Genomic DNA, 19,850 nt, shown 5'->3' with positions numbered 1-19,850 from the left:
AAATCCCACTTTTGAATACTCATATTTAAGTAAACTATGTAAGACAATACCGATTCCTCTGCTTACTTAAGTGAATGTTATAGAGAATGGAACTCCACTAAACTACTGCTGGGTACCTCCCAGGGTAGTTTTTCTGTATTTTCAGGTTAAAGCAAGAACAAGGGTTCTTCAGGACCTCTTTTTTACAGCACTGTTAATCATAAACCAATAACTACATGATGGAAATGGACAAGAAACAGTACTAATCTTTCTATTTTCTATTTCATATTTAAGTAACTATGTAAGACAATACAGATTCCTCTGCTTACTTGAGTGAATGTTATAGAGAATGGAACTCCACTAAACTACTGCTGGGTACCTCCCAGGGTAGTTTTTCTGTATTTTCAGGTTAAAGCAAGAACAAGGGTTCTTCAGGACCTCTTTGTTACAGCACTGTTAATCATAAACCAATAACTACATGATGGAAATGGACAAGAAACAGTTCTAATCTTTCTATTTTAAATTCCCAAAAACTGGACCCTTAACATGACGGTTTTTTCTTCCATTTCTGAAAGGCTTGGCTTTTCTATAAGTCAGGATGGCCGAGCGGTCTAAGGCGCTGCGCTCAAGTCGCAGTCTCCCCTGGAGGCGTGGGTTCAAATCCCACTTCTGACAATACAACTTTTATTAAACACACTGCAATGTCATTCCGACAGCGCTAATGAAAAAACCCACTATGCCAAAACACGCCCCAAAATGTTAGACTCTTCAGATGACTGGCTTGGCATCCAATCTTGAAAGTTTTCTTATTTGTGTAGGATAGGATGACCGAGCAGTCTCTCGTGAAGGCGTGGATTTAAATCCCACTTTTGAATACTCATATTTAAGTAAACTATGTAAGACAATACCGATTCCTCTGCTTACTTGAGTGAATGTTATAGAGAATGGAACTCCACTAAACTACTGCTGGGTACCTCCCAGGGTAGTTTTTCTGTATTTTCAGGTTAAAGCAAGAACAAGGGTTCTTCAGGACCTCTTTTTTACAGCACTGTTAATCATAAACCAATAACTACATGATGGAAATGGACAAGAAACAGTACTAATCTTTCTATTTTCTATTTCATATTTAAGTAACTATGTAAGACAATACAGATTCCTCTGCTTACTTGAGTGAATGTTATAGAGAATGGAACTCCACTAAACTACTGCTGGGTACCTCCCAGGGTAGTTTTTCTGTATTTTCAGGTTAAGCAAGAACAAGGGTTCTTCAGGACCTCTTTGTTACAGCACTGTTAATCATAAACCAATAACTACATGATGGAAATGGACAAGAAACAGTTCTAATCTTTCTATTTTAAATTCCCAAAAACTGGACCCTTAACATGACGGTTTTTTCTTCCATATCTGAAAGGCTTGGCTTTTCTATAAGTCAGGATGGCCGAGCGGTCTAAGGTGCTGCGTTAAGGTCGCAGTCTCCCCTGGAGGCGTGGGTTCAAATCCCACTTCTGACAATACAACTTTTCATTCCGACAGCGCTAGTGAAAAAACCCACTATGCCAAAACATGCCCCAAAATGTTAGACTCTTCAGATGACTGGCTTGGCATCCAATCTTGAAAGTTTTCTTATTTGTGTAGGATAGGATGACCGAGCAGTCTCTCGTGAAGGCGTGGATTTAAATCCTACTTTTGAATACTCATATTTAAGTAAACTATGTAAGACAATACCGATTCCTCTGCTTACTTGAGTGAATGTTATAGAGAATGGAACTCCACTAAACTACTGCTGGGTACCTCCCAGGGTAGTTTTTCTGTATTTTCAGGTTAAAGCAAGAACAAACCCACTATGCCAAAACACGCCCCAAAATGTTAGACTCTTCAGATGACTGGCTTGGCATCCAATCTTGAAAGTTTTCTTATTTGTGTAGGATAGGATGACCGAGCAGTCTCTCGTGAAGGCGTGGATTTAAATCCCACTTTTGAATACTCATATTTAAGTAAACTATGTAAGACAATACCGATTCCTCTGCTTACTTGAGTGAATGTTATAGAGAATGGAACTCCACTAAACTACTGCTGGGTACCTCCCAGGGTAGTTTTTCTGTATTTTCAGGTTAAAGCAAGAACAAGGGTTCTTCAGGACCTCTTTTTTACAGCACTGTTAATCATAAACCAATAACTACATGATGAAATGGACAAGAAACAGTACTAATCTTTCTATTTTCTATTTCATATTTAAGTAACTATGTAAGACAATACAGATTCCTCTGCTTACTTGAGTGAATGTTATAGAGAATGGAACTCCACTAAACTACTGCTGGGTACCTCCCAGGGTAGTTTTTCTGTATTTTCAGGTTAAAGCAAGGACAAGGGTTCTTCAGGAACTCTTTGTTACAGCACTGTTAATCATAAACCAATAACTACATGATGGAAATGGACAAGAAACAGTTCTAATCTTTCTATTTTAAATTCCCAAAAACTGGACCCTTAACATGACGGTTTTTTCTTCCATATCTGAAAGGCTTGGCTTTTCTATAAGTCAGGATGGCCAAGCGGTCTAAGGCGCTGCGTTCAGGTCGCAGTCTCCCCTGGAGGCGTGGGTTCAAATCCCACTTCTGACAATACAACTTTTATTAAACACACTGCAATGTCATTCCGACAGCGCTAATGAAAAAACCCACTATGCCAAAACACGCCCCAAAATGTTAGACTCTTCAGATGACTGGCTTGACATCCAATCTTGAAAGTTTTCTTATTTGTGTAGGATAGGATGACCGAGCAGTCTCTCGTGAAGGCGTGGATTTAAATCCCACTTTTGAATACTCATATTTAAGTAAACTATGTAAGACAATACAGATTCCTCTGCTTACTTGAGTGAATGTTATAGAGAATGGAACTCCACTAAACTACTGCTGGGTACCTCCCAGGGTAGTTTTTCTGTATTTTCAGGTTAAAGCAAGAACAAGGGTTCTTCAGGACCTCTTTGTTACAGCACTGTTAATCATAAACCAATAACTACATGATGGAAATGGACAAGAAACAGTTCTAATCTTTCTATTTTAAATTCCCAAAAACTGGACCCTTAACATGACGGTTTTTTCTTCCATTTCTGAAAGGCTTGGCTTTTCTATAAGTCAGGATGGCCGAGCGGTCTAAGGCGCTGCGTTCAGGTCGCAGTCTCCCCTGGAGGCGTGGGTTCAAATCCCACTTCTGACAATACAACTTTTATTAAACACACTGCAATGTCATTCCGACAGCGCTAGTGAAAAAACCCACTATGCCAAAACACGCCCCAAAATGTTAGACTCTTCAGATGACTGGCTTGGCATCCAATCTTGAAAGTTTTCTTATTTGTGTAGGATAGGATGACCGAGCAGTCTCTCGTGAAGGCGTGGATTTAAATCCCACTTTTGAATACTCATATTTAAGTAAACTATGTAAGACAATACAGATTCCTCTGCTTACTTGAGTGAATGTTATAGAGAATGGAACTCCACTAAACTACTGCTGGGTACCTCCCAGGGTAGTTTTTCTGTATTTTCAGGTTAAAGCAAGAACAAGGGTTCTTCAGGACCTCTTTGTTACAGCACTGTTAATCATAAACCAATAACTACATGATGGAAATGGACAAGAAACAGTTCTAATCTTTCTATTTTAAATTCCCAAAAACTGGACCCTTAACATGACGGTTTTTTCTTCCATTTCTGAAAGGCTTGGCTTTTCTATAAGTCAGGATGGCCGAGCGGTCTAAGGCGCTGCGTTCAGGTCGCAGTCTCCCCTGGAGGCGTGGGTTCAAATCCCACTTCTGACAATACAACTTTTATTAAACACACTGCAATGTCATTCCGACAGCGCTAATGAAAAAACCCACTATGCCAAAACACGCCCCAAAATGTTAGACTCTTCAGATGACTGGCTTGACATCCAATCTTGAAAGTTTTCTTATTTGTGTAGGATAGGATGACCGAGCAGTCTCTCGTGAAGGCGTGGATTTAAATCCCACTTTTGAATACTCATATTTAAGTAAACTATGTAAGACAATACAGATTCCTCTGCTTACTTGAGTGAATGTTATAGAGAATGGAACTCCACTAAACTACTGCTGGGTACCTCCCAGGGTAGTTTTTCTGTATTTTCAGGTTAAAGCAAGAACAAACCCACTATGCCAAAACACGCCCCAAAATGTTAGACTCTTCAGATGACTGGCTTGGCATCCAATCTTGAAAGTTTTCTTATTTGTGTAGGATAGGATGACCGAGCAGTCTCTCGTGAAGGCGTGGATTTAAATCCCACTTTTGAATACTCATATTTAAGTAAACTATGTAAGACAATACCGATTCCTCTGCTTACTTGAGTGAATGTTATAGAGAATGGAACTCCACTAAACTACTGCTGGGTACCTCCCAGGGTAGTTTTTCTGTATTTTCAGGTTAAAGCAAGAACAAGGGTTCTTCAGGACCTCTTTTTTACAGCACTGTTAATCATAAACCAATAACTACATGATGAAATGGACAAGAAACAGTACTAATCTTTCTATTTTCTATTTCATATTTAAGTAACTATGTAAGACAATACAGATTCCTCTGCTTACTTGAGTGAATGTTATAGAGAATGGAACTCCACTAAACTACTGCTGGGTACCTCCCAGGGTAGTTTTTCTGTATTTTCAGGTTAAAGCAAGAACAAGGGTTCTTCAGGAACTCTTTGTTACAGCACTGTTAATCATAAACCAATAACTACATGATGGAAATGGACAAGAAACAGTTCTAATCTTTCTATTTTAAATTCCCAAAAACTGGACCCTTAACATGACGGTTTTTTCTTCCATATCTGAAAGGCTTGGCTTTTCTATAAGTCAGGATGGCCGAGCGGTCTAAGGCGCTGCGTTCAGGTCGCAGTCTCCCCTGGAGGCGTGTGTTCAAATCCCACTTCTGACAATACAACTTTTATTAAACACACTGCAATGTCATTCCGACAGCGCTAATGAAAAAACCCACTATGCCAAAACACGCCCCAAAATGTTAGACTCTTCAGATGACTGGCTTGGCATCCAATCTTGAAAGTTTTCTTATTTGTGTAGGATAGGATGACCGAGCAGTCTCTCGTGAAGGCGTGGATTTAAATCCCACTTTTGAATACTCATATTTAAGTAAACTATGTAAGACAATACAGATTCCTCTGCTTACTTGAGTGAATGTTATAGAGAATGGAACTCCACTAAACTACTGCTGGGTACCTCCCAGGGTAGTTTTTCTGTATTTTCAGGTTAAAGCAAGAACAAACCCACTATGCCAAAACACGCCCCAAAATGTTAGACTCTTCAGATGACTGGCTTGGCATCCAATCTTGAAAGTTTTCTTATTTGTGTAGGATAGGATGACCGAGCAGTCTCTCGTGAAGGCGTGGATTTAAATCCCACTTTTGAATACTCATATTTAAGTAAACTATGTAAGACAATACCGATTCCTCTGCTTACTTGAGTGAATGTTATAGAGAATGGAACTCCACTAAACTACTGCTGGGTACCTCCCAGGGTAGTTTTTCTGTATTTTCAGGTTAAAGCAAGAACAAGGGTTCTTCAGGACCTCTTTTTTACAGCACTGTTAATCATAAACCAATAACTACATGATGAAATGGACAAGAAACAGTACTAATCTTTCTATTTTCTATTTCATATTTAAGTAACTATGTAAGACAATACAGATTCCTCTGCTTACTTGAGTGAATGTTATAGAGAATGGAACTCCACTAAACTACTGCTGGGTACCTCCCAGGGTAGTTTTTCTGTATTTTCAGGTTAAAGCAAGAACAAGGGTTCTTGAGGAACTCTTTGTTACAGCACTGTTAATCATAAACCAATAACTACATGATGGAAATGGACAAGAAACAGTTCTAATCTTTCTATTTTAAATTCCCAAAAACTGGACCCTTAACATGACGGTTTTTTCTTCCATATCTGAAAGGCTTGGCTTTTCTATAAGTCAGGATGGCCGAGCGGTCTAAGGCGCTGCGTTCAGGTCGCAGTCTCCCCTGGAGGCGTGGGTTCAAATCCCACTTCTGACAATACAACTTTTATTAAACACACTGCAATGTCATTCCGACAGCGCTAATGAAAAAACCCACTATGCCAAAACACGCCCCAAAATGTTAGACTCTTCAGATGACTGGCTTGGCATCCAATCTTGAAAGTTTTCTTATTTGTGTAGGATAGGATGACCGAGCAGTCTCTCGTGAAGGCGTGGATTTAAATCCCACTTTTGAATACTCATATTTAAGTAAACTATGTAAGACAATACAGATTCCTCTGCTTACTTGAGTGAATGTTATAGAGAATGGAACTCCACTAAACTACTGCTGGGTACCTCCCAGGGTAGTTTTTCTGTATTTTCAGGTTAAAGCAAGAACAAGGGTTCTTCAGGACCTCTTTTTTACAGCACTTTTAATCATAAACCAATAACTACATGATGGAAATGGACAAGAAACAGTACTAATCTTTCTATTTTCTATTTCATATTTAAGTAACTATGTAAGACAATACAGATTCCTCTGCTTACTTGAGTGAATGTTATAGAGAATGGAACTCCACTAAACTACTGCTGGGTATCTCCCAGGGTAGTTTTTCTGTATTTTCAGGTTAAGCAAGAACAAGGGTTCTTCAGGACCTCTTTGTTACAGCACTGTTAATCATAAACCAATAACTACATGATGGAAATGGACAAGAAACAGTTCTAATCTTTCTATTTTAAATTCCCAAAAACTGGACCCTTAACATGACGGTTTTTTCTTCCATATCTGAAAGGCTTGGCTTTTCTATAAGTCAGGATGGCCGAGCGGTCTAAGGCGCTGCGTTAAGGTCGCAGTCTCCCCTGGAGGCGTGGGTTCAAATCCCACTTCTGACAATACAACTTTTCTTAAACACACTGCAATGTCATTCCGACAGCGCTAGTGAAAAAACCCACTATGCCAAAACACGCCCCAAAATGTTAGACTCTTCAGATGACTGGCTTGGCATCCAATCTTGAAAGTTTTCTTATTTGTGTAGGATAGGATGACCGAGCAGTCTCTCGTGAAGGCGTGGATTTAAATCCCACTTTTGAATACTCATATTTAAGTAAACTATGTAAGACAATACCGATTCCTCTGCTTACTTGAGTGAATGTTATAGAGAATGGAACTCCACTAAACTACTGCTGGGTACCTCCCAGGGTAGTTTTTCTGTATTTTCAGGTTAAAGCAAGAACAAGGGTTCTTCAGGACCTCTTTTTAACAGCACTGTTAATCATAAACCAATAACTACATGATGGAAATGGACAAGAAACAGTACTAATCTTTCTATTTTCTATTTCATATTTAAGTAACTATGTAAGACAATACAGATTCCTCTGCTTACTTGAGTGAATGTTATAGAGAATGGAACTCCACTAAACTACTGCTGGGTACCTCCCAGGGTAGTTTTTCTGTATTTTCAGGTTAAAGCAAGAACAAGGGTTCTTCAGGACCTCTTTGTTACAGCACTGTTAATCATAAACCAATAACTACATGATGGAAATGGACAAGAAACAGTTCTAATCTTTCTATTTTAAATTCCCAAAAACTGGACCCTTAACATGACGGTTTTTTCTTCCATATCTGAAAGGCTTGGCTTTTCTATAAATCAGGATGGCCGAGCGGTCTAAGGCGCTGCGTTAAGGTCGCAGTCTCCCCTGGAGGCGTGGGTTCAAATCCCACTTCTGACAATACAACTTTTCTTAAACACACTGCAATGTCATTCCGACAGCGCTAGTGAAAAAACCCACTATGCCAAAACACGCCCCAAAATGTTAGACTCTTCAGATGACTGGCTTGGCATCCAATCTTGAAAGTTTTCTTATTTGTGTAGGATAGGATGACCGAGCAGTCTCTCGTGAAGGCATGGATTTAAATCCCACTTTTGAATACTCATATTTAAGTAAACTATGTAAGACAATACCGATTCCTCTGCTTACTTGAGTGAATGTTATAGAGAATGGAACTCCACTAAACTACTGCTGGGTACCTCCCAGGGTAGTTTTTCTGTATTTTCAGGTTAAAGCAAGAACAAGGGTTCTTCAGGACCTCTTTTTTACAGCACTGTTAATCATAAACCAATAACTACATGATGGAAATGGACAAGAAACAGTACTAATCTTTCTATTTTCTATTTCATATTTAAGTAACTATGTAAGACAATACAGATTCCTCTGCTTACTTGAGTGAATGTTATAGAGAATGGAACTCCACTAAACTACTGCTGGGTACCTTCCAGGGTAGTTTTTCTGTATTTTCAGGTTAAAGCAAGAACAAGGGTTCTTCAGGACCTCTTTGTTACAGCACTGTTAATCATAAACCAATAACTACATGATGGAAATGGACAAGAAACAGTTCTAATCTTTCTATTTTAAATTCCCAAAAACTGGACCCTTAACATGACGGTTTTTTCTTCCATTTCTGAAAGGCTTGGCTTTTCTATAAGTCAGGATGGCCGAGCGGTCTAAGGCGCTGCGTTCAGGTCGCAGTCTGCCCTGGAGGCGTGGGTTCAAATCTCACTTCTGACAATACAACTTTTATTTACACACGCCCCAAAATGTTAGACTCTTCAGATGACTGGCTTGGCATCCAATCTTGAAAGTTTTCTTATTTGTGTAGGATAGGATGACCGAGCAGTCTCTCGTGAAGGCGTGGATTTAAATCCCACTTTTGAATACTCATATTTAAGTAAACTATGTAAGACAATACCGATTCCTCTGCTTACTTGAGTGAATGTTATAGAGAATGGAACTCCACTAAACTACTGCTGGGTACCTCCCAGGGTAGTTTTTCTGTATTTTCAGGTTAAAGCAAGAACAAGGGTTCTTCAGGACCTCTTTGTTACAGCACTGTTAATCATAAACCAATAACTACATGATGGAAATGGACAAGAAACAGTTCTAATCTTTCTATTTTAAATTCCCAAAAACTGGACCCTTAACATGACGGTTTTTTCTTCCATATCTGAAAGGCTTGGCTTTTCTAGAAGTCAGGATGGCCGAGCGGTCTAAGGCGCTGCGTTAAGGTCGCAGTCTCCCCTGGAGGCGTGGGTTCAAATCCCACTTCTGACAATACAACTTTTATTAAACACACTGCAATGTCATTCCGACAGCGCTAGTGAAAAAACCCACTATGCCAAAACACGCCCCAAAATGTTAGACTCTTCAGATGACTGGCTTGGCATCCAATCTTGAAAGTTTTCTTATTTGTGTAGGATAGGATGACCGAGCAGTCTCTCGTGAAGGCGTGGATTTAAATCCCACTTTTGAATACTCATATTTAAGTAAACTATGTAAGACAATACCGATTCCTCTGCTTACTTGAGTGAATGTTATAGAGAATGGAACTCCACTAAACTACTGCTGGGTACCTCCCAGGGTAGTTTTTCTGTATTTTCAGGTTAAGCAAGAACAAGGGTTCTTCAGGACCTCTTTGTTACAGCACTGTTAATCATAAACCAATAACTACATGATGGAAATGGACAAGAAACAGTTCTAATCTTTCTATTTTAAATTCCCAAAAACTGGACCCTTAACATGACGGTTTTTTCTTCCATATCTGAAAGGCTTGGCTTTTCTATAAGTCAGGATGGCCGAGCGGTCTAAGGCGCTGCGTTAAGGTCGCAGTCTCCCCTGGAGGCGTGGGTTCAAATCCCACTTCTGACAATACAACTTTTCTTAAACACACTGCAATGTCATTCCGACAGCGCTAGTGAAAAAACCCACTATGCCAAAACACGCCCCAAAATGTTAGACTCTTCAGATGACTGGCTTGGCATCCAATCTTGAAAGTTTTCTTATTTGTGTAGGATAGGATGACCGAGCAGTCTCTCGTGAAGGCGTGGATTTAAATCCCACTTTTGAATACTCATATTTAAGTAAACTATGTAAGACAATACCGATTCCTCTGCTTACTTGAGTGAATGTTATAGAGAATGGAACTCCACTAAACTACTGCTGGGTACCTCCCAGGGTAGTTTTTCTGTATTTTCAGGTTAAAGCAAGAACAAGGGTTCTTCAGGACCTCTTTGTTACAGCACTGTTAATCATAAACCAATAACTACATGATGGAAATGGACAAGAAACAGTACTAATCTTTCTATTTTCTATTTCATATTTAAGTAACTATGTAAGACAATACAGATTCCTCTGCTTACTTGAGTGATTGTTATAGAGAATGGAACTCCACTAAACTACTGCTGGGTACCTCCCAGGGTAGTTTTTCTGTATTTTCAGGTTAAAGCAAGAACAAGGGTTCTTCAGGACCTCTTTGTTACAGCACTGTTAATCATAAACCAATAACTACATGATGGAAATGGACAAGAAACAGTTCTAATCTTTCTATTTTAAATTCCCAAAAACTGGACCCTTAACATGACGGTTTTTTCTTCCATTTCTGAAAGGCTTGGCTTTTCTATAAGTCTGGATGGCCGAGCGGTCTAAGGCGCTGCGTTCAGGTCGCAGTCTCCCCTGGAGGCGTGGGTTCAAATCCCACTTCTGACAATACAACTTTTATTAAACACACTGCAATGTCATTCCGACAGCGCTAGTGAAAAAACCCACTATGCCAAAACACGCCCCAAAATGTTAGACTCTTCAGATGACTGGCTTGGCATCCAATCTTGAAAGTTTTCTTATTTGTGTAGGATAGGATGACCGAGCAGTCTCTCGTGAAGGCGTGGATTTAAATCCCACTTTTGAATACTCATATTTAAGTAAACTATGTAAGACAATACCGATTCCTCTGCTTACTTGAGTGAATGTTATAGAGAATGGAACTCCACTAAACTACTGCTTGTTACCTCCCAGGGTAGTTTTTCTGTATTTTCAGGTTAAAGCAAGAACAAGGGTTCTTCAGGACCTCTTTTTTACAGCACTGTTAATCATAAACCAATAACTACATGATGGAAATGGACAAGAAACAGTACTAATCTTTCTATTTTCTATTTCATATTTAAGTAACTATGTAAGACAATACAGATTCCTCTGCTTACTTGAGTGATTGTTATAGAGAATGGAACTCCACTAAACTACTGCTGGGTACCTCCCAGGGTAGTTTTTCTGTATTTTCAGGTTAAAGCAAGAACAAGGGTTCTTCAGGACCTCTTTGTTACAGCACTGTTAATCATAAACCAATAACTACATGATGGAAATGGACAAGAAACAGTTCTAATCTTTCTATTTTAAATTCCCAAAAACTGGACCCTTAACATGACGGTTTTTTCTTCCATTTCTGAAAGGCTTGGCTTTTCTATAAGTCTGGATGGCCGAGCGGTCTAAGGCGCTGCGTTCAGGTCGCAGTCTCCCCTGGAGGCGTGGGTTCAAATCCCACTTCTGACAATACAACTTTTATTAAACACACTGCAATGTCATTCCGACAGCGCTAGTGAAAAAACCCACTATGCCAAAACACGCCCCAAAATGTTAGACTCTTCAGATGACTGGCTTGGCATCCAATCTTGAAAGTTTTCTTATTTGTGTAGGATAGGATGACCGAGCAGTCTCTCGTGAAGGCGTGGATTTAAATCCCACTTTTGAATACTCATATTTAAGTAAACTATGTAAGACAATACCGATTCCTCTGCTTACTTGAGTGAATGTTATAGAGAATGGAACTCCACTAAACTACTGCTGGGTACCTCCCAGGGTAGTTTTTCTGTATTTTCAGGTTAAAGCAAGAACAAGGGTTCTTCAGGACCTCTTTGTTACAGCACTGTTAATCATAAACCAATAACTACATGATGGAAATGGACAAGAAACAGTTCTAATCTTTCTATATTAAATTCCCAAAAACTGGACCCTTAACATGACGGTTTTTTCTTCCATATCTGAAAGGCTTGGCTTTTCTATAAGTCAGGATGGCCGAGCGGTCTAAGGCGCTGCGTTAAGGTCGCAGTCTCCCCTGGAGGCGTGGGTTCAAATCCCACTTCTGACAATACAACTTTTATTAAACACACTGCAATGTCATTCCGACAGCGCTAGTGAAAAAACCCACTATGCCAAAACACGCCCCAGAATGTTAGACTCTTCAGATGACTGGCTTGGCATCCAATCTTGAAAGTTTTCTTATTTGTGTAGGATAGGATGACCGAGCAGTCTCTCGTGAAGGCGTGGATTTAAATCCCACTTTTGAATACTCATATTTAAGTAAACTATGTAAGACAATACCGATTCCTCTGCTTACTTGAGTGAATGTTATAGAGAATGGAACTCCACTAAACTACTGCTGGGTACCTCCCAGGGTAGTTTTTCTGTATTTTCAGGTTAAAGCAAGAACAAGGGTTCTTCAGGACCTCTTTTTTACAGCACTGTTAATCATAAACCAATAACTACATGATGGAAATGGACAAGAAACAGTACTAATCTTTCTATTTTCTATTTCATATTTAAGTAACTATGTAAGACAATACAGATTCCTCTGCTTACTTGAGTGATTGTTATAGAGAATGGAACTCCACTAAACTACTGCTGGGTACCTCCCAGGGTAGTTTTTCTGTATTTTCAGGTTAAAGCAAGAACAAGGGTTCTTCAGGACCTCTTTGTTACAGCACTGTTAATCATAAACCAATAACTACATGATGGAAATGGACAAGAAACAGTTCTAATCTTTCTATTTTAAATTCCCAAAAACTGGACCCTTAACATGACGGTTTTTTCTTCCATTTCTGAAAGGCTTGGCTTTTCTATAAGTCTGGATGGCCGAGCGGTCTAAGGCGCTGCGTTCAGGTCGCAGTCTCCCCTGGAGGCGTGGGTTCAAATCCCACTTCTGACAATACAACTTTTATTAAACACACTACAATGTCATTCCAACAGCGCTAGTGAAAAAACCCACTATGCCAAAACACGCCCCAAAATGTTAGACTCTTCAGATGACTGGCTTGGCATCCAATCTTGAAAGTTTTCTTATTTGTGTAGGATAGGAGCAGTCTCTCGTGAAGGCGTGGATTTAAATCCCACTTTTGAATACTCATATTTAAGTAAACTATGTAAGACAATACCGATTCCTCTGCTTACTTGAGTGAATGTTATAGAGAATGGAACTCCACTAAACTACTGCTGGGTACCTCCCAGGGTAGTTTTTCTGTATTTTCAGGTTAAAGCAAGAACAAGGGTTCTTCAGGACCTCTTTTTTACAGCACTGTTAATCATAAACCAATAACTACATGATGGAAATGGACAAGAAACAGTACTAATCTTTCTATTTTCTATTTCATATTTAAGTAACTATGTAAGACAATACAGATTCCTCTGCTTACTTGAGTGAATGTTATAGAGAATGGAACTCCACTAAACTACTGCTGGGTACCTCCCAGGGTAGTTTTTCTGTATTTTCAGGTTAAAGCAAGAACAAGGGTTCTTCAGGACCTCTTTGTTACAGCACTGTTAATCATAAACCAATAACTACATGATGGAAATGGACAAGAAACAGTTCTAATCTTTCTATTTTAAATTCCCAAAAACTGGACCCTTAACATGACGGTTTTTTCTTCCATTTCTGAAAGGCTTGGCTTTTCTATAAGTCTGGATGGCCGAGCGGTCTAAGGCGCTGCGTTCAGGTCGCAGTCTCCCCTGGAGGCGTGGGTTCAAATCCCACTTCTGACAATACAACTTTTATTAAACACACTGCAATGTCATTCCGACAGCGCTAGTGAAAAAACCCACTATGCCAAAACACGCCCCAAAATGTTAGACTCTTCAGATGACTGGCTTGGCATCCAATCTTGAAAGTTTTCTTATTTGTGTAGGATAGGATGACCGAGCAGTCTCTCGTGAAGGCGTGGATTTAAATCCCACTTTTGAATACTCATATTTAAGTAAACTATGTAAGACAATACCGATTCCTCTGCTTACTTGAGTGAATGTTATAGAGAATGGAACTCCACTAAACTACTGCTGGGTACCTCCCAGGGTAGTTTTTCTGTATTTTCAGGTTAAAGCAAGAACAAGGGTTCTTCAGGACCTCTTTGTTACAGCACTGTTAATCATAAACCAATAACTACATGATGGAAATGGACAAGAAACAGTTCTAATCTTTCTATATTAAATTCCCAAAAACTGGACCCTTAACATGACGGTTTTTTCTTCCATATCTGAAAGGCTTGGCTTTTCTATAAGTCAGGATGGCCGAGCGGTCTAAGGCGCTGCGTTAAGGTCGCAGTCTCCCCTGGAGGCGTGGGTTCAAATCCCACTTCTGACAATACAACTTTTATTAAACACACTGCAATGTCATTCCGACAGCGCTAGTGAAAAAACCCACTATGCCAAAACACGCCCCAAAATGTTAGACTCTTCAGATGACTGGCTTGGCATCCAATCTTGAAAGTTTTCTTATTCGTGTAGGATAGGATGACCGAGCAGTCTCTCGTGAAGGCGTGGATTTAAATCCCACTTTTGAATACTCATATTTAAGTAAACTATGTAAGACAATACCGATTCCTCTGCTTACTTGAGTGAATGTTATAGAGAATGGAACTCCACTAAACTACTGCTTGTTACCTCCCAGGGTAGTTTTTCTGTATTTTCAGGTTAAAGCAAGAACAAGGGTTCTTCAGGACCTCTTTTTTACAGCACTGTTAATCATAAACCAATAACTACATGATGGAAATGGACAAGAAACAGTACTAATCTTTCTATTTTCTATTTCATATTTAAGTAACTATGTAAGACAATACAGATTCCTCTGCTTACTTGAGTGATTGTTATAGAGAATGGAACTCCACTAAACTACTGCTGGGTACCTCCCAGGGTAGTTTTTCTGTATTTTCAGGTTAAAGCAAGAACAAGGGTTCTTCAGGACCTCTTTGTTACAGCACTGTTAATCATAAACCAATAACTACATGATGGAAATGGACAAGAAACAGTTCTAATCTTTCTATTTTAAATTCCCAAAAACTGGACCCTTAACATGACGGTTTTTTCTTCCATTTCTGAAAGGCTTGGCTTTTCTATAAGTCTGGATGGCCGAGCGGTCTAAGGCGCTGCGTTCAGGTCGCAGTCTCCCCTGGAGGCGTGGGTTCAAATCCCACTTCTGTCAATACAACTTTTATTAAACACACTGCAATGTCATTCCGACAGCGCTAGTGAAAAAACCCACTATGCCAAAACACGCCCCAAAATGTTAGACTCTTCAGATGACTGGCTTGGCATCCAATCTTGAAAGTTTTCTTATTTGTGTAGGATAGGATGACCGAGCAGTCTCTCGTGAAGGCGTGGATTTAAATCCCACTTTTGAATACTCATATTTAAGTAAACTATGTAAGACAATACCGATTCCTCTGCTTACTTGAGTGAATGTTATAGAGAATGGAACTCCACTAAACTACTGCTGGGTACCTCCCAGGGTAGTTTTTCTGTATTTTCAGGTTAAAGCAAGAACAAGGGTTCTTCAGGACCTCTTTGTTACAGCACTGTTAATCATAAACCAATAACTACATGATGGAAATGGACAAGAAACAGTACTAATCTTTCTATTTTCTATTTCATATTTAAGTAACTATGTAAGACAATACAGATTCCTCTGCTTACTTGAGTGATTGTTATAGAGAATGGAACTCCACTAAACTACTGCTGGGTACCTCCCAGGGTAGTTTTTCTGTATTTTCAGGTTAAAGCAAGAACAAGGGTTCTTCAGGACCTCTTTGTTACAGCACTGTTAATCATAAACCAATAACTACATGATGGAAATGGACAAGAAACAGTTCTAATCTTTCTATTTTAAATTCCCAAAAACTGGACCCTTAACATGACGGTTTTTTCTTCCATTTCTGAAAGGCTTGGCTTTTCTATAAGTCTGGATGGCCGAGCGGTCTAAGGCGCTGCGTTCAGGTCGCAGTCTCCCCTGGAGGCGTGGGTTCAAATCCCACTTCTGACAATACAACTTTTATTAAACACACTGCAATGTCATTCCGACAGCGCTAGTGAAAAAACCCACTATGCCAAAACACGCCCCAAAATGTTAGACTCTTCAGATGACTGGCTTGGCATCCAATCTTGAAAGTTTTCTTATTTGTGTAGGATAGGATGACCGAGCAGTCTCTCGTGAAGGCGTGGATTTAAATCCCACTTTTGAATACTCATATTTAAGTAAACTATGTAAGACAATACCGATTCCTCTGCTTACTTGAGTGAATGTTATAGAGAATGGAACTCCACTAAACTACTGCTGGGTACCTCCCAGGGTAGTTTTTCTGTATTTTCAGGTTAAAGCAAGAACAAGGGTTCTTCAGGACCTCTTTGTTACAGCACTGTTAATCATAAACCAATAACTACATGATGGAAATGGACAAGAAACAGTTCTAATCTTTCTATATTAAATTCCCAAAAACTGGACCCTTAACATGACGGTTTTTTCTTCCATATCTGAAAGGCTTGGCTTTTCTATAAGTCAGGATGGCCGAGCGGTCTAAGGCGCTGCGTTAAGGTCGCAGTCTCCCCTGGAGGCGTGGGTTCAAATCCCACTTCTGACAATACAACTTTTATTAAACACACTGCGTCATTAATGTCACTAATGTCATTAATGTCACACTGCGTCACTAATGTCATTCCGACAGCGCTAGTGAAAAAACCCACTATGCCAAAACACGCCCCAAAATGTTAGACTCTTCAGATGACTGGCTTGGCATCCAATCTTGAAAGTTTTCTTATTTGTGTAGGATAGGATGACCGAGCAGTCTCTCGTGAAGGCGTGGATTTAAATCCCACTTTTGAATACTCATATTTAAGTAAACTATGTAAGACAATACCGATTCCTCTGCTTACTTGAGTGAATGTTATAGAGAATGGAACTCCACTAAACTACTGCTGGGTACCTCCCAGGGTAGTTTTTCTGTATTTTCAGGTTAAAGCAAGAACAAGGGTTCTTCAGGACCTCTTTTTTACAGCACTGTTAATCATAAACCAATAACTACATGATGGAAATGGACAAGAAACAGTACTAATCTTTCTATTTTCTATTTCATATTTAAGTAACTATGTAAGACAATACAGATTCCTCTGCTTACTTGAGTGATTGTTATAGAGAATGGAACTCCACTAAACTACTGCTGGGTACCTCCCAGGGTAGTTTTTCTGTATTTTCAGGTTAAAGCAAGAACAAGGGTTCTTCAGGACCTCTTTGTTACAGCACTGTTAATCATAAACCAATAACTACATGATGGAAATGGACAAGAAACAGTTCTAATCTTTCTATTTTAAATTCCCAAAAACTGGACCCTTAACATGACGGTTTTTTCTTCCATTTCTGAAAGGCTTGGCTTTTCTATAAGTCAGGATGGCCGAGCGGTCTAAGGCGCTGCGTTCAGGTCACAGTCTCTCCTGGAGGCGTGGGTTCAAATCCCACTTCTGACAATACAACTTTTCTTAAACACACTGCAATGTCATTCCGACAGCACTAGTGAAAAAACCCACTATGCCAAAACACGCCCCAAAATGTTAGACTCTTCAGATGACTGGCTTGGCATCCAATCTTGAAAGTTTTCTAATTTGTGTAGGATAGGATGACCGAGCAGTCTCTCGTGAAGGCGTGGATTTAAATCCCACTTTTGAATACTCATATTTAAGTAAACTATGTAAGACAATACCGATTCCTCTGCTTACTTGAGTGAATGTTATAGAGAATGGAACTCCACTAAACTACTGCTGGGTACCTCCCAGGGTAGTTTTTCTGTATTTTCAGGTTAAAGCAAGAACAAGGGTTCTTCAGGACCTCTTTTTTACAGCACTGTTAATCATAAACCAATAACTACATGATGGAAATGGACAAGAAACAGTTCTAATCTTTCTATTTTAAATTCCCAAAAACTGGACCCTTAACATGACGGTTTTTTCTTCCATATCTGAAAGGCTTGGCTTTTCTATAAGTCAGGATGGCCGAGCGGTCTAAGGCGCTGCGTTCAGGTCGCAGTCTCCCCTGGAGGCGTGGGTTCAAATCCCACTTCTGACAATACAACTTTCATTAAACACACTGCAATGTCATTCTGACAGCGCTAGTGAAAAAACCCACTATGCCAAATCATGCCCCAAAATGTTAGACTCTTCAGATGACTGGCTTGGCATCCAATCTTGAAAGTTTTCTTATTTGTGTAGGATAGGATGACCGAGCAGTCTCTCGTGAAGGCGTGGATTTAAATCCTACTTTTGAATACTCATATTTAAGTAAACTATGTAAGACAATACCGATTCCTCTGCTTACTTGAGTGAATGTTATAGAGAATGGAACTCCACTAAACTACTGCTGGGTACCTCGCAGGGTAGTTTTTCTGTATTTTCAGGTTAAAGCAAGAACAAGGGTTCTTCAGGACCTCTTTTTTTACAGCACTGTTAATCATAAACCAATAACTACATGATGGAAATGGACAAGAAACAGTACTAATCTTTCTATTTTCTATTTCATATTAAAGTAACTATGTAAGACAATACAGATTCCTCTGCTTACTTGAGTGAATGTTATAGAGAATGGAACTCCACTAAACTACTGCTGGGTACCTCCCAGGGTAGTTTTTCTGTATTTTCAGGTTAAAGCAAGAACAAGGGTTCTTCAGGACCTCTTTTTTACAGCACTGTTAATCATAAACCAATAACTACATGATGGAAATGGACAAGAAACAGTTCTAATCTTTCTATTTTAAATTCCCAAAAACTGGACCCTTAACATGACGGTTTTTTCTTAGATTTCTGAAAGGCTTGGCTTTTCGATAAGTCAGGATGGCCGAGCGGTCTAAGGCGCTGCGTTCAGGTCGCAGTCTCCCCTGGAGGCGTGGGTTCAAATCCCACTTCTGACAATACAACTTTCATTAAACACACTGCAATGTCATTCCGACAGCGCTAGTGAAAAAACCCACTATGCCAAAACACGCCCCAAAATGTTAGACTCTTCAGATGACTGGCTTGGCATCTAATCTTGAAAGTTTTCTTATTTGTGTAGGATAGGATGACCGAGCAGTCTCTCGTGAAGGCGTGGATTTAAATCCTACTTTTGAATACTCATATTTAAGTAAACTATGTAAGACAATACCGATTCCTCTGCTTACTTGAGTGAATGTTATAGAGAATGGAACTCCACTAAACTACTGCTGGGTACCTCGCAGGGTAGTTTTTCTGTATTTTCAGGTTAAAGCAAGAACAAGGGTTCTTCAGGACCTCTTTTTTACAGCACTGTTAATCATAAACCAATAACTACATGATGGAAATGGACAAGAAACAGTACTAATCTTTCTATTTTCTATTTCATATTTAAGTAACTATGTAAGACAATACAGATTCCTCTGCTTACTTGAGTGAATGTTATAGAGAATGGAACTCCACTAAACTACTGCTGGGTACCTCCCAGGGTAGTTTTTCTGTATTTTCAGGTTAAAGCAAGAACAAGGGTTCTTCAGGACCTCTTTGTTACAGCACTGTTAATCATAAACCAATAACTACATGATGGAAATGGACAAGAAACAGTTCTAATCTTTCTATTTTAAATTCCCAAAAACTGGACCCTTAACATGACGGTTTTTTCTTCCATTTCTGAAAGGCTTGGCTTTTCTATAAGTCAGGATGGCCGAGCGGTCTAAGGCGCTGCGTTAAGGTCGCAGTCTCCCCTGGATGCGTGGGTTCAAATCCCACTTCTGACAATACAACTTTTCTTAAACACACTGCAATGTCATTCCGACAGCACTAGTGAAAAAACCCACTATGCCAAAACACGCCCCAAAATGTTAGACTATTCAGATGACTGGCTTGGCATCTAATCTTGAAAGTTTTCTTATTTGTGTAGGATAGGATGACCGAGCAGTCTCTCGTGAAGGCGTGGATTTAAATCCCACTTTTGAATACTCATATTTAAGT

General features: G+C 39.5%; 18 non-coding genes across 18 annotated transcripts; all 18 read left to right on the top strand.

Annotated features, from left to right (window-relative positions):
* Positions 1–571: 571 nt before the first annotated feature.
* TRNAL-CAA (transfer RNA leucine (anticodon CAA)) lies at positions 572–654 on the top strand. Its single transcript has one exon. It is a non-coding gene; the product is annotated as a tRNA-Leu (tRNA).
* A 753-nt stretch (positions 655–1,407) lies between these two features.
* TRNAL-AAG (transfer RNA leucine (anticodon AAG)) lies at positions 1,408–1,490 on the top strand. The gene has a single exon. It is a non-coding gene; the product is annotated as a tRNA-Leu (tRNA).
* Positions 1,491–2,514: 1,024 nt separating this feature from the next.
* Positions 2,515–2,597, top strand: TRNAL-CAG (transfer RNA leucine (anticodon CAG)). Its single transcript has one exon. It is a non-coding gene; the product is annotated as a tRNA-Leu (tRNA).
* A 512-nt stretch (positions 2,598–3,109) lies between these two features.
* TRNAL-CAG (transfer RNA leucine (anticodon CAG)) lies at positions 3,110–3,192 on the top strand. The gene has a single exon. It is a non-coding gene; the product is annotated as a tRNA-Leu (tRNA).
* A 512-nt stretch (positions 3,193–3,704) lies between these two features.
* On the top strand, positions 3,705–3,787 carry TRNAL-CAG (transfer RNA leucine (anticodon CAG)). Its single transcript has one exon. It is a non-coding gene; the product is annotated as a tRNA-Leu (tRNA).
* Positions 3,788–5,956: 2,169 nt separating this feature from the next.
* Positions 5,957–6,039, top strand: TRNAL-CAG (transfer RNA leucine (anticodon CAG)). The gene has a single exon. It is a non-coding gene; the product is annotated as a tRNA-Leu (tRNA).
* A 753-nt stretch (positions 6,040–6,792) lies between these two features.
* On the top strand, positions 6,793–6,875 carry TRNAL-AAG (transfer RNA leucine (anticodon AAG)). The gene has a single exon. It is a non-coding gene; the product is annotated as a tRNA-Leu (tRNA).
* Positions 6,876–7,629: 754 nt separating this feature from the next.
* On the top strand, positions 7,630–7,712 carry TRNAL-AAG (transfer RNA leucine (anticodon AAG)). Its single transcript has one exon. It is a non-coding gene; the product is annotated as a tRNA-Leu (tRNA).
* A 1,297-nt stretch (positions 7,713–9,009) lies between these two features.
* Positions 9,010–9,092, top strand: TRNAL-AAG (transfer RNA leucine (anticodon AAG)). Its single transcript has one exon. It is a non-coding gene; the product is annotated as a tRNA-Leu (tRNA).
* A 511-nt stretch (positions 9,093–9,603) lies between these two features.
* On the top strand, positions 9,604–9,686 carry TRNAL-AAG (transfer RNA leucine (anticodon AAG)). Its single transcript has one exon. It is a non-coding gene; the product is annotated as a tRNA-Leu (tRNA).
* A 2,186-nt stretch (positions 9,687–11,872) lies between these two features.
* TRNAL-AAG (transfer RNA leucine (anticodon AAG)) lies at positions 11,873–11,955 on the top strand. The gene has a single exon. It is a non-coding gene; the product is annotated as a tRNA-Leu (tRNA).
* A 754-nt stretch (positions 11,956–12,709) lies between these two features.
* TRNAL-CAG (transfer RNA leucine (anticodon CAG)) lies at positions 12,710–12,792 on the top strand. Its single transcript has one exon. It is a non-coding gene; the product is annotated as a tRNA-Leu (tRNA).
* A 747-nt stretch (positions 12,793–13,539) lies between these two features.
* Positions 13,540–13,622, top strand: TRNAL-CAG (transfer RNA leucine (anticodon CAG)). Its single transcript has one exon. It is a non-coding gene; the product is annotated as a tRNA-Leu (tRNA).
* Positions 13,623–14,134: 512 nt separating this feature from the next.
* TRNAL-AAG (transfer RNA leucine (anticodon AAG)) lies at positions 14,135–14,217 on the top strand. The gene has a single exon. It is a non-coding gene; the product is annotated as a tRNA-Leu (tRNA).
* A 1,591-nt stretch (positions 14,218–15,808) lies between these two features.
* On the top strand, positions 15,809–15,891 carry TRNAL-CAG (transfer RNA leucine (anticodon CAG)). Its single transcript has one exon. It is a non-coding gene; the product is annotated as a tRNA-Leu (tRNA).
* Positions 15,892–16,403: 512 nt separating this feature from the next.
* TRNAL-AAG (transfer RNA leucine (anticodon AAG)) lies at positions 16,404–16,486 on the top strand. The gene has a single exon. It is a non-coding gene; the product is annotated as a tRNA-Leu (tRNA).
* Positions 16,487–17,878: 1,392 nt separating this feature from the next.
* TRNAL-CAG (transfer RNA leucine (anticodon CAG)) lies at positions 17,879–17,961 on the top strand. The gene has a single exon. It is a non-coding gene; the product is annotated as a tRNA-Leu (tRNA).
* A 755-nt stretch (positions 17,962–18,716) lies between these two features.
* Positions 18,717–18,799, top strand: TRNAL-CAG (transfer RNA leucine (anticodon CAG)). Its single transcript has one exon. It is a non-coding gene; the product is annotated as a tRNA-Leu (tRNA).
* The last annotated feature ends 1,051 nt before the right edge of the window (positions 18,800–19,850 follow it).

Source organism: Rhinoderma darwinii, chromosome 3 (genome assembly GCF_050947455.1).
Source record: "Rhinoderma darwinii isolate aRhiDar2 chromosome 3, aRhiDar2.hap1, whole genome shotgun sequence".
Taxonomy (NCBI): Eukaryota; Metazoa; Chordata; class Amphibia; order Anura; family Rhinodermatidae; genus Rhinoderma; species Rhinoderma darwinii.
The sequence above is the reverse complement of the archived record's forward strand: the minus strand, read 5'-3'. Positions and strand labels throughout refer to the sequence as shown.